The following is a 12,261-nucleotide window of genomic DNA, read 5'->3' as shown; positions in this document are numbered from 1 at the left end:
TTCTTCAGGGTCTACAGAGAGCCCCCTTTGAGCCTTTGCAGTAAGCCAAGCTTAAGGCACTCTCCTTGAAGACTGCCCTCCTGACTGCGCTCACTTCCATCAAGAGGGAACCTGCAAGCGTTCTCTGTCAGCAAAACGTGCCTGGAGTTCGGTCCAAGTTACTCTCACGTGATCCTGAGACCCTGACAGGGCTATGTGCCCAAAGTTCCCACCACCCCTTTAGGGACTAGGTGGTGAACCTGCAAGCGTTGCCCCAGGAGGAGGCAGACCCAGCCCTGCCGTCGCTGTGTCCAGTGCGTGCTTTACGCATCTATTTGGATCGCACGCAGAGCTTTAGAATCTCTGAGCAGCTCTTTGTCTGCTTTTGGTGCACAGCAGAAAGGAAGCGCTGTCTCCAAGCAGAGGATGCCCACTGGCTCATTGACACCATAACTATGGCATATGTCACCTAGGGCATGTCGTCCCCGGTAGGGCTACCAGCCCATTCTACCAGGGGTGTAGCGGCTCCATGGGCCCTGGCCAGGGGTGCCTCTCTTACAGACATTTGCAGAGCAGCGGGCTGGGCAACATCCAACACCTGTGCAAGGTTCTACAACCTCCTGGTGGAACCGGTATCGTCCCAGGTAGTGGCACACAAAACAAGCGGATAAACCCGGGATAGCTGGCCGGGTGTATCGCTTGCACATAGCGCCTTCCACCTCCCTTGGAGCTGAAGACATGCGCCATTAATTCCCAGTAGTGTTCACAGACTTTGTTCCCTGGTTGACTTCCTCCGAACCCTATGGCAGTCGAGTTTTCGGAGAGACTCGCTGCCGGCCCAGTACACGTGCTAACTAAGAGCCCTGTTCTGGGGTAGGTGCTCCGCATGTGGCGGTTCCCTGTAAGGCTAACCCCATGCGATCTATATCTTCCGCTAGTTCGTTTCCCTGCTGGCAAACTGCGTCTACCTTGGGCAGAGCCCTTCTGCCCCAGTCTCCATGTTTGTAGTAACTCCTCCCCCATTGGGCAGGATCTACCTTGAAGGCTCTCCACATGGTTGGAAAGACCATGTGATGTATTCTTCCACTTAAATACCCCCCCTTGGGTGAGGTGTGGTCTCCGCAGTGTCTTCCCCTTGGGAGGGACACCCCCCTTCTTTTTTAGGGAGTGGAAAGAGAGAAGGGGAAAAGAGGCCGTGACTGGGTTAAGCCTGTCTCTATCTTTGGGTAGTCGACTTGTCCCCAAAAAGGGCTGTTCGACACTCATAACTGTGTTGGGGGAGGTTACGTGTCAACCTGGTGTGCTGACTATGAGGCACACAGCAAGTCTGCCCACCACACACCGCCAGTTCACGTAACACAGTTCAGCCTTGTGGCATTTTGTATAGGGACCCCTAGTGTCACTACATCAACACCAACGTCGAGTGAGTGACAGATAGGGAACGTCATGGTTACTGGTGTAACCTCCGTTCCCTGATGGGGGTCCCTCCTGCCACAATGCTGAACTACCCGCTGAAATGGCCAGACCTTATATCGGCTCCTCAGCGTAAAACCTGAATGAGTGGTTGCATACCAGCTCCTTTTATACCCGTATGTCCGGGGGAGTGGCATGCAAATACCACTCGCCAATTTTCATTGGCCTTTTATCAAAGACCAGAGGTGTCTCGGGCTCCCAAGAGTGACCCCTAGTATCACTACATCGACACCAACGTTTCGTTCCCTCCATCAGGGAACGGAGGTTACACCAGTAACCATGACGTTTTGAAGAGGGGTCATTTCATTTTTTTCTTTGTTGCCATGTTTTGTTTTATGATTGTGCCATTCTGTTATAACCTACAGTTGAATATGAATCCCATAAGAAATAAAATAAATGTGTTTTGCCTGCTCACTCATGTTTTCTTTAAAAATGGTACATATATTACCAATTCTCCAAGGGTATGCAAACTTTTGAGCACAACTGTATATAGAATGTAAATGTAGAACAGTACTGTAAAATAAAGTGCTACCATTAACATGATTTTACTGTGATAAAATTGCTTACTATCCTTTTCTGTGTGAAGTTATATCCAATTTTACAGTTGTGTTGCCATGATGATATACTGTATCGCTGTAAACCCTAAAGCTATATAAACAAATTTACAGCTCAAATAATACACCCATTTTAACAGAAGAATTAATGTAATTGCTTTTATAAATTATAAGCTATAAATATTTTGATTCTTGATTCAAAGGGAAAAGAAGTTTATTCTGCTTACCCCATTTATCTCAAAACAAGACTGAATATCTTGTCATTCTGCTTTTTAAGTAATTTTTTCTTGTTTTAAGAATGTTTAGATATTTTTACCCAAAAATAAGACAAAAGTACTTGAGAGTTATTTTATGCAGTGTTGCCAATAATAATTATATTTTACATTATTACCAAAATGGTAGCTGTCGGATGAAGTGTGTTCGATGCTTTGGGGTAAACTGTGCCAACTATACTAATAGTGATAGTCAGCTTTAAATCCAAATGCAAGAATTACTATTACTTTGGTCTTGTTGAAAAACTTGGGCAAAGAGAAACCCATCATTGAGAGAAAATTAGTGAGGATTTTCCCCACAAAATAATACATTGAAGAATTTATGTAAAGAAACAACATTTCAAATATTTCCCTGCAACCATGATGGTTGGAATATAGAATAATCATATCTTAGTTTGTTCAGTCCAACATAGGCTATTGCCGGATTATTTTGAAGACTTTTTGTTTTTCTATTAATAATTTAACATTTTGTTATGTTTCTAAAAATTAAAAGCCAGCCCGTCAAAAAGTGTCACATTACATTAAAATATTTGGTATATTAAACCTTTTTCTGGCTAGTTTATGGATATCAGAAGAAATGTGAATAATGTGCTGTAAAGAAAGGCCACGTCCACACTAATACATTTGTTTAAAAACTCAGTTTTCAGTTTCCTAACGTCATTTGTTTTCCAAAGTATGCCGTTATGGAGATCGTTTTGATATTAGTGTGGATGACGGCGTAAATGTAGCAAAATCAATGCATTTTCAAATAAAAAAATAAATAATGAAAATTATAAATGCAGACATGGCCTTTGGAAGACTTTGGATTGGGAGAGTAAATTAATTCCTAATTTTTGTATTATTTATTTATTTATTTGGTACTGTAAAAAACAAGTGTTTATATTTGAAAATATAGGCTACATTTAAAATATTCCCAATGGTTTCCAATTTACCCCATAACCTAACACAGCTTTGGGGCAAGTTGTGTCACTGGAGTAGATCTTTTTATATTTCTATGTCCCTATGTTATAGAGGCTGTTTTCCAATTAAATTGAAGGTAAATATCCTGGACTATACATTAACTTGGCCTCCTTTTTCTTTGCCTAGTGGTCAACTTAAAGGAATAGTTCACCCAAAAATGAAAATTCTCTTATCATTTACTACCTTCATGCCATCCCAGATGTGTGTGACTTTCTTTCTTCAGCAGAACACAAATATTTTTAGAAGAATATTTCAGCTCTGTAGGTCTATACAATGCAAGTGAATGGTGATCAGGCCTTTTTGTGGATCCAAAAAAAATCACATAAAGGAAACATTAAAGTAATCTATACAACTCCAGTAGTTAAATCCATATCTTCAGAAGTGATATAATAGGTGTGGGTGAGAACCAGATCAAAATTTAAGTCCTTTTTGCCCCCTCTAAATCTCCACTTTCACTTTCACTTTTACATCTGAAAGTCATATGTGGTGCCTGTTTAGTTTCACTTTCACATCTGAAAGTTGAAGTGGAGATTTAGAGTAAAAAAGGACTTAACAATTGTTCTGTTTCTCTTCAGAAGGTATGGATTTAAACACTGGAGTCATATGTTTATTTTATGTTGCCTTTATTTTAATTGTTGGAGCTACAAAGGACTGATCACCATTCACTTGCATTGTATGGACCAACAGAGATGAGATATTTTCCTAAAAATCTTAGTTTAAATTCTGCAGAATAAAGAAAGTCATACACATCTTGGATGGCATGAGGGTGAGTAAATGATGAGAGAATTTTCATTTTTGGGTGAACCATCCCTTTAAGTAAAAAAGTGGCACAGTTTACCCCACTCTTCTCCTATGGATATTTGAACAGCTCCAGACCCTTACATATGCAAAACACAAGCATGTATGTGCTTTTTTCTCTTTGCTCCTTATTTAAGCTTTAATGGATAACATCTTTCCAGGGGACTACTAGAGGCCTGTGTCACTGTTCTGAATATTCCATCGGCTGCTTTAAATTGGAATGAAGCCCTTAATGAAATGGCTGTTATGACATCATGGAAGCCTTCTTTTAAGGGATGACAGCGCTTTTTAACCAGGGAAGGGCATGTTGAACATGAGGGTCTGTTGTCTTATCAGAACCACATGCTTCTCGGTGTGAAAGGCATGACTTTAAAAGCATGAGCATTTCAAAGCCAGGCTGAGACTCAAGGGCTCATCGTGGTTTGGTCACGAGGCAAAAGCATGTTACTTTGACATGGAGGGCCTCTGAGAAAGGCCTGATGCTGGATTTGCATTATATTCATCAGCTTGTAAATACTTAGCAATTACTGCTGATACTTTGAGGTGCAAAGTAACATCTGCTTATGTTTTAAGATTATTTTAGGCTGACTCAACCTTAGTTTTTACTTTCAGAAACCTAACTGTTGCTCTCTATCAAGGCTGATATTGCTGAAAATATTTACATTATTAGCAGGCTTAGCAGCACTTTTACAGATCTACATAGAACAATGGGCTGTCACATTATCACACACATTTTTTATTTAGTGTCAAAACTCTGTAGAAAATTGCTACTGAAAGGCCCAGTTAGCAGTCATGATTTCTGACAGATTGATAGTTAATTTGGATGATCCAGAAATAGAATCCTCTTTATCATCTTCCCTCTTCTTTTTTTAACTAGGATGATTTAGGGTTTTATGTCCCATCTGTCCTGGTACATTTGTTGGGCTGCATTACAAACAAAATTGCCCCCCAAAAATGGATTGGTTAATCCTGAAATTACGGAGAGTTGATGATGATTTTGAGTATCTAGAAAACAAAACAGCAGTGATTTTTTAAATGGTGTATACCCTAGTTTCAACATGCTTGAATCTTTTCTAGAATGCAACTTTTCAAAGATTGCATGCAGGGCAAAATAGCTCAGAGCCATTTGATTTCAACACATCTGTTTATGTGACAAGAAACAAGATGGTATCATATTGCATAATGAGGGTTATAGATGATCTGGGATAAAAATAGACATAGCCTGTGCACACTACTTTAAATGTCCACCTGCTGAGAGGCTGTCGCATTAGTTTTGTTCCATCTTAGCTAAGGCCTTTTTGATATCAAAAGAAAAGCAGTGTTCAGTATAAATATTGTTTCTAGCTCTCTGTACCTATTTTTGATTAGAAATCTGAGCTTATTTATAATGTTTTAGTCCATCTGAACTTTCTGGTCAAAGAACTGTCACAGTACTTCAGAGAATTCATGTTATGTTAGTACATATACAGTAGGGAAATGACATCAGGGGCTGGTTGTCACACTCCAGTGAATATTAGTCACGTATATTTATTTTTGAAAGTCAGTTTCTGTATAGCCACACCTTGAAGTCTTGGCAACCTGAGATTTGTAAAAAATAAAATGCTTGCCCTATGAACATAGTTCAACCTAAATCTACCCTCATTGTATAGTTGACCCTGGCCTAAATGTATGCCAGTGCAGTTTTTATTGTGTTCGCTTGTTAACTCAATAGCTACAGTGCAATAAATATGATGAAAGTGGAATTTTAATTTGGAGTATACAATTCACCAAAAATATTCTAATTTAAGACAGTTTTGAACTAGAAACCAGCATACAAAACTACTGCTAGGGAACACACTTTTGCACAACAGCACTTTTTCTTTTCTCCCAGTTTGAAATGTCCAATTCTCACTACATAGTAGGTCTCCCCTCAATCCGGGTGGCGGAGGACAAGTTTCAGTTTTTAGAGTTCCCCCACCTCCGAAATCCCAATGCAATGCAAACAAGCAGCAATTTTTTAGAGCATTCCTCATTTATGTCTTTACCCTCCTCTTTCGCTCTGTCTTCTGGCTTGACTGCATAAAGGATTCATATTTTACACAGATATACTGTAGGTTTCCCTACAAAAAAAGCCTCTTTAGTACATAACTAAACTATATCCTTTATTATCAGGGAGGGTGTGGTGGTTAAAAATGTGACCTACTAGCTGAATAGCTGCAGAATAAGCCCAAAGAAGTCTATAATACATGGACAGAGTTATTCATCAGTCATTTGACTAGTCGGTGCAAACCTTTATATTGTACAGTATATGTAGTTCTTCCTAAAAACGTTACTGGCCAACTGGTAAGTAACTCTGTTTTATTTACTCACCAAAGCAAATTTTGACTCAAATTTGTCACCTGGTGACTATTAATTTTGGACCCTGTCATAGACCAAGACAAATAAACACTACTTCCATGTTTATAATTCCAACACTCCAATTTCATTCAGTCCTCCTGTTTCACCACAGTAATCTTTGCTTCCTCTTGAACAAGTGATTGTGAATGAGTACTATACTCTACATGCAGGCAAGCTTTCACAGAGGGAAGAACAGGGCAGGTGAAAAAGAGCCCCTCCATTAACATTCGCTCACAGGCGTCTTGGCTGATGGTGCGTTTGTCACACATGAGTTCGCTGAAAACAAATGGCAGGGGAATGCCGTCTATTTGTCAGATGTGAGAGATGCAATGCCCGATTCAGATCAGGCCACAGTCACACAGTAGAACAACTGCCTCTCACGATGATTGCCAGGGGAAAATGGTAAAGATTGCTTTGGCCCCTCGGTTATTGTTTACAGGATACATCATATTTTTGTTTGTTGTCTTGAAAAATCTGTTAAGATTCTTGTCAAATGGGACGATTATTGCTTGTACATGGAATGCATCCAAATTTGAATGACCAAGGAAGCACAGGAACTGAACTGAACGTCGTATTGAGTGTTAGTATTCCCCTTCTGTTCCAGTAGCTTGCAAAACATCAGCATTCAAAGTGCACTCTGTATTCTTTCCTCATTAAAAAAGGAATTTTGATGTCCAAAGACACAAACAGTACTAGGACAAATAGTATTTTAAACTCCTTTATTTTACATGGAGCTGGACTGCCTCATGGGGGCCACCATGTTGAGATCACATGACCAGCTCTCTTATCTAGGTCTCTCTATTTATTATCCAGCATGTTCACTTACTAATCGTAGTTAACAGCAAACAGCGCATTTCTACAGAGTATAGCAAAAGATAAATTTGCAACCAAAAACTATTCACACAGTGAATTCGGTGACAGTTGGTGTAAATCTTTGCAGCTGAAATCGGTCTGTGCTTACCAAAATTCGAATCACTGCCCCCAGTGGCCAAAGCTAAATGTGTTCTTGAACGTATGTGCAAAGTTGAGCTCCAGTTTCTGGGTGAAATGTCCACAGAGTGGTGCCAAAAGTAAGTCGTATTTTTAGTTCTAAATTATATAATACAGTTAACAGGACTGCATGTATTGTCCTCTCTACCCACTAACCTAAACTCCAACCCTAAAGCTAACAAACAGTGAGTAAAAATGTAATTTTAGAGCGAAAAAGCAACCTCTGACTCATGTTCATCATTGACGGTTGTCATGAATTTAGAAGAATTCAGTTGGACAGTGTGGTTGTACATGGGTTGCGACCCAATTTGGCCATTCATGTTGGGTCGAGACCTGTTTCAATGTGTAATTATTTCCTTAGTAAGTGTAACTGAAACTGCCGAGAGCAAATGCGTTCTGTTTAATGCACTCTGTTGCGCTGGCCAGGACTGTCTCTCGGCTTTTTTCCACAATATCATTTGATAGGCTCACTCTCTGTCTACGATATCAAGGGAGTTGAAAGTACTGTTAGGTGCTGAGGTAATGCTGTCGTCGGGTTACTCAGCTTGACATTTTTCATGACATCGCAGTTACCGTGTACACTAGCTGAACAGAAAAATTCCTTGATTAATTTGTTTGTGTTGGTTGTATTTGAAGTTTCAGAAAAAGCAAAAAGCGACAAAAATGCATTACATGGGCAAGTTCAAACTGATGAATCAGTCATAATAAGACAACATCTCACACAGCACACGCACCTCGAAAGCAGCGGAAATTTTGTTAGAACAAGATGTAAAGCAGTTCTTCAATTTAGTAAGTCTGAATAATAGCTAAGAACTGATGTAACGGTAAAGATAAGCAGAAATATGTAAGTAGTGTCTATCAAAGTATTGCTTTCAAAGCTCTGTCTACAATATTTTTTTTATAGTCAGATCCTAAATAGAAAGGCATCAGTAGAATAAATAATAGCTTGACACTAATTCATTGATTTTTATTTTTTATTTTTGTTCTTTTAAAACTGAACCATTTATAATGGTAACCATAGTTTCTGCCAAAATACCATTGTTACTGCAATTTTTCTTACCTGGCCTATGATAAAACTTCCAACTGTGTAAAAAGCTTTTATAATCTTTCTTCCGTTTCCTGACTAAAAGGTTCACACCAGTTTTATCCATATATATCTTTGTAATTTTATTAACAATAACTGTAGTACATTTTTGTAGGGATTTGAAAATATTATAAAAAATGATATATTTCTACAATTTGAGAGTGTGCATGTTTGTGTGCATGGTCAAATGTTTTTTTTTTTTTTTTTTGTAGTCTGTTAAAGAATAATTATGGTTTCTGTAAGAGTCTGTCTATCTTACATTTGTTTAAGTCATAAAAAGTTAATACATTCACTGATATAACAAATACAACATATTGCACGGTTTTGTAATTGTGAATCACACGTTAACAAATTTCTAATTTGTGTCCTGGGCCTAGAAAGTTTAAGAACCCCTGCCGTAACTGCCTAAAGTCTGAAGAATCAAGCTCTCAGAAGAGAAGTGACAACTAGGGTATTCCTCATTTCTGAAATTGTGCATCCTTTTTTCCTTTCCTTGCATCCTTGCTCCACCCTTTTAGGAAACCAAGAAAGGATGCAAGTAATGGAAATGATGACAGAGGAAATGAAGCAAGATGTATTTGTAAAATGAAATGTCCTTGCTCACTCGAGCGTCACTTCAGAGTATAATTTTTTGCAGCTGCATTACCTCGCTTGGAGCACTTGCCGTTATGTTGTAGAAACTTGATTAAATAATATATTCCAAATAAATCCTGATATTAAATATGTAGATGTGTTGTGCCAGATGTGAAGAGGGAGGAGAATTTGTGCGTGCGTCAGGTGCTTAGACAAAAAAAGACCTCACTCAAGCTTCCTCAGGATGCCTCATCTGTCCTCCATCCTTGCTTCCTTGCAGTGCATTAAGATAATTGATACGTCCTTCATAATGGTGGACTTTGATCGGTTTCTGGGTCACAGGCTTGAGAACGGATGAGAGTGGAAACAACCCTGTATTTAGCTGCAGCTGGACATGGACACAGAATTCTAAACACATATTTATCTGCATGCACCCAGTAGTTCTGCAAATAATTCCTGGGGATTGAGAAGGAATGTGCATTTTGCTCACAGCGGTGTTGCACGATTGCAAAACTCTCCCAGGGCAGGGTTAATGGACATCTTTAGTGGCAAAATATGCACATGTACATCAGTGGTGTAGTAGTGTCTGAAGAGGTGGGCATACTGTGAATTTATGAAAGACCCACCTTTCTTGGGCTTAAGCCCAGAGGCCCGCGGCAGCAGGGGGGCCCCGAACTCCCAGGGGGGTCCAATCATGGTATTTTCCCATCAACGTTCTTGGGAGGGCGTATGTAAATGCGTTCTGCAGGAGACGCCGATGTAAACATAGAGAGGGTGCGCAACGGCTAAATTGTTTTATTTGTGTACTATAATGTGCTCTTCTGTGTATAGTGAAATTGTTTTCCTATTTAGAAATATAAATTGAAATAATTTGATATCACGAGAAAAAGGCACCACTGACAGTAAATGGTAAAAAAAAAAAAAGACCATCAAAAACTAGCAGGGGTGCAATAACATGTAATATTTTCACAAAGTTGAATTGCATAAGTTAAATTTAAATATATATATTTACATTTAGCAGGGAAATAAATTTACAATGCAAATTATGGTTACTCCAGGGATGCTTGTGCATCAGCAATAGACACTGGAAATGTCCCGCCCCTTACTGAAACTGAAAATATTATAGGTTAGCAAATATCCAATCACGTCTGAAATTAACGTTCTGATTGGTAGATCAACTTAGTCGGACTGTCCGTCTTGCCAGTGCCATCAGTTGTGCCCCTGTAGCTTTGTGCGCTTTTAGAGAGAATCTCTGTACACTTATATATACACAATTCATTCACTCAACAGTGCTGTGGCATCGCGTTGGTAGATTGAAAAAGCTCCGGGTCAAAAGACTACTTGTTGTTCTGGCGGCCATACGTATCATCAATTATTTCAGGTAGACATACGCAAAATCCTAAGAAAGATAGGTGGGCATACAGCATATGCCTGCATATACCCTAGACTACACTACTGATGTACATGTATATGTTGTACGTGTCTATTTGTCAGGCAAAATTGCCTTTGCTGTCTTCTTTGAGGCAAAAATGTGGATGGTGAACAGGTATTCTATTGCAAAACTGTTCTAAAATACAATTCAGCAATGCAGTACAATTGCTGGCTTATTTTGGATGAATAAAATGTTCACTTTTTCCTTGCTGCACTTGGTACAGCACAGCATAACTGACTCAGCATGTGTCGCCATGCGATCTCAGTTGTCTGTACTTTGACTGTCCCTGCTGGAATATTCTACTAAGGGTTAGCAGGAAATGAGAAAATTACTTATGTGAATTGAAAAGCAATTGAAATAACCACATAGTCATCACTTTGACTTGTGTTTTCTACAAAGATGAATGTGTTTATAATGATATGTGGCCAATATTTTGATACTACAGGTCACGTTTGGCTATTCCAAAATAAAATGACAGACTAACACAAACTTCAAGTTAATTCATGTTTGCAAGTGGTGCACTTAAGGCATGTTTAGAACTTTCTGATGGAAAATAAATTTTGGATTATTTTGGCATATCTTGTGTAACCATATGGGGATGTAAAATTAATGTTATGCATAATGACTTCAAAATACCTTTTTTACACGATTGGGGTTAGGTTGGCTAAAAGTGTTATGCTAGGTTAGGGTTAAGGGTTAGACTGGGTTAAGGTTAGTTTGGCTAAAAGGGTTATGTTGGGTTAGGGTTAAGGTTTAGACTGGGTTAGGGTTAGTTTGGCTAAAAGGGTTATGTTGGGTTAGGGTTAAGGTTTAGACTGGGTTAAGGTTAGTTTGGCTAAAAGGGTTATGCTGGGTTAGGGTTAAGGTTTAGACTGGGTTAAGGTTAGTTTGGCTAAAAGGGTTATGTTGGGTTAGGGTTAAGGTTTAGACTGGGTTAAGGTTAGTTTGGCTAAAAGGGTTATGTTGGGTTAGGGTTAAGGTTTAGACTGGGTTAAGGTTAGTTTGGCTAAAAGGGTTATGTTGGGTTAGGGTTAAGGTTTAGACTGGGTTAAGGTTAGTTTGGCTAAAAGGGTTATGCTGGGTTAGGGTTCAGGGTAAGATTGGCTGAAAAGGTTAGGTTGGGTCAGGGTTAGGGTTAGTTTGGCTGAAAGTAACCAGTTTTAACATATTTGAAATAAACACTACACTACACTAACATATCTTGAAATATTTATTAAATAATTTACCTCAATTGTAAATATGCAGAATGTTTGAGGAAGATTTCAACTTCTTAAATCTAAAAAAGATTTTCTTCCTTCTTAACAAAAAGCATGGCTGGGTGATTTTCTTGTTTTATCTAACAAAACCTCAGGAAAACACAACGTGTGAGCACAGCTGTTTCACAGAACTGTGATCTCCGATCAATTTGATCTCAAATCTTGAGTGGTGGTGTCGTAGTGGACTAAAGCACTGAACTGGTAAGCAGAAGGTTACTGGTTCAATCCCCACAGCCTCCACCATTGTGTCCTTGAGCAAGGCACTTAACTCCAGGTTGCCCCAGGTGGATTGTTCCTGTAATAAGTGCACTGTAAGTCGCTTTGGATAAAAGCATCTGCCAAATGCATAAATGTAAATCACATTGTACTCAAATCACAAACACCCTTTGAGCTGTAAACTACATTAACATAGGTTTAAGGAGGCTTTTGGTTGTGTATCTGCCTAAGGCTGATGTTCTGAAGCCAGGAGACAATCCATCAAATCAAATCACTTTTATTGTCACACAGCCATATA

Source organism: Myxocyprinus asiaticus, chromosome 37 (genome assembly GCF_019703515.2).
Source record: "Myxocyprinus asiaticus isolate MX2 ecotype Aquarium Trade chromosome 37, UBuf_Myxa_2, whole genome shotgun sequence".
Classification (NCBI taxonomy): domain Eukaryota; kingdom Metazoa; phylum Chordata; class Actinopteri; order Cypriniformes; family Catostomidae; genus Myxocyprinus; species Myxocyprinus asiaticus.
Note: the sequence above shows the minus strand (reverse complement) of the source record.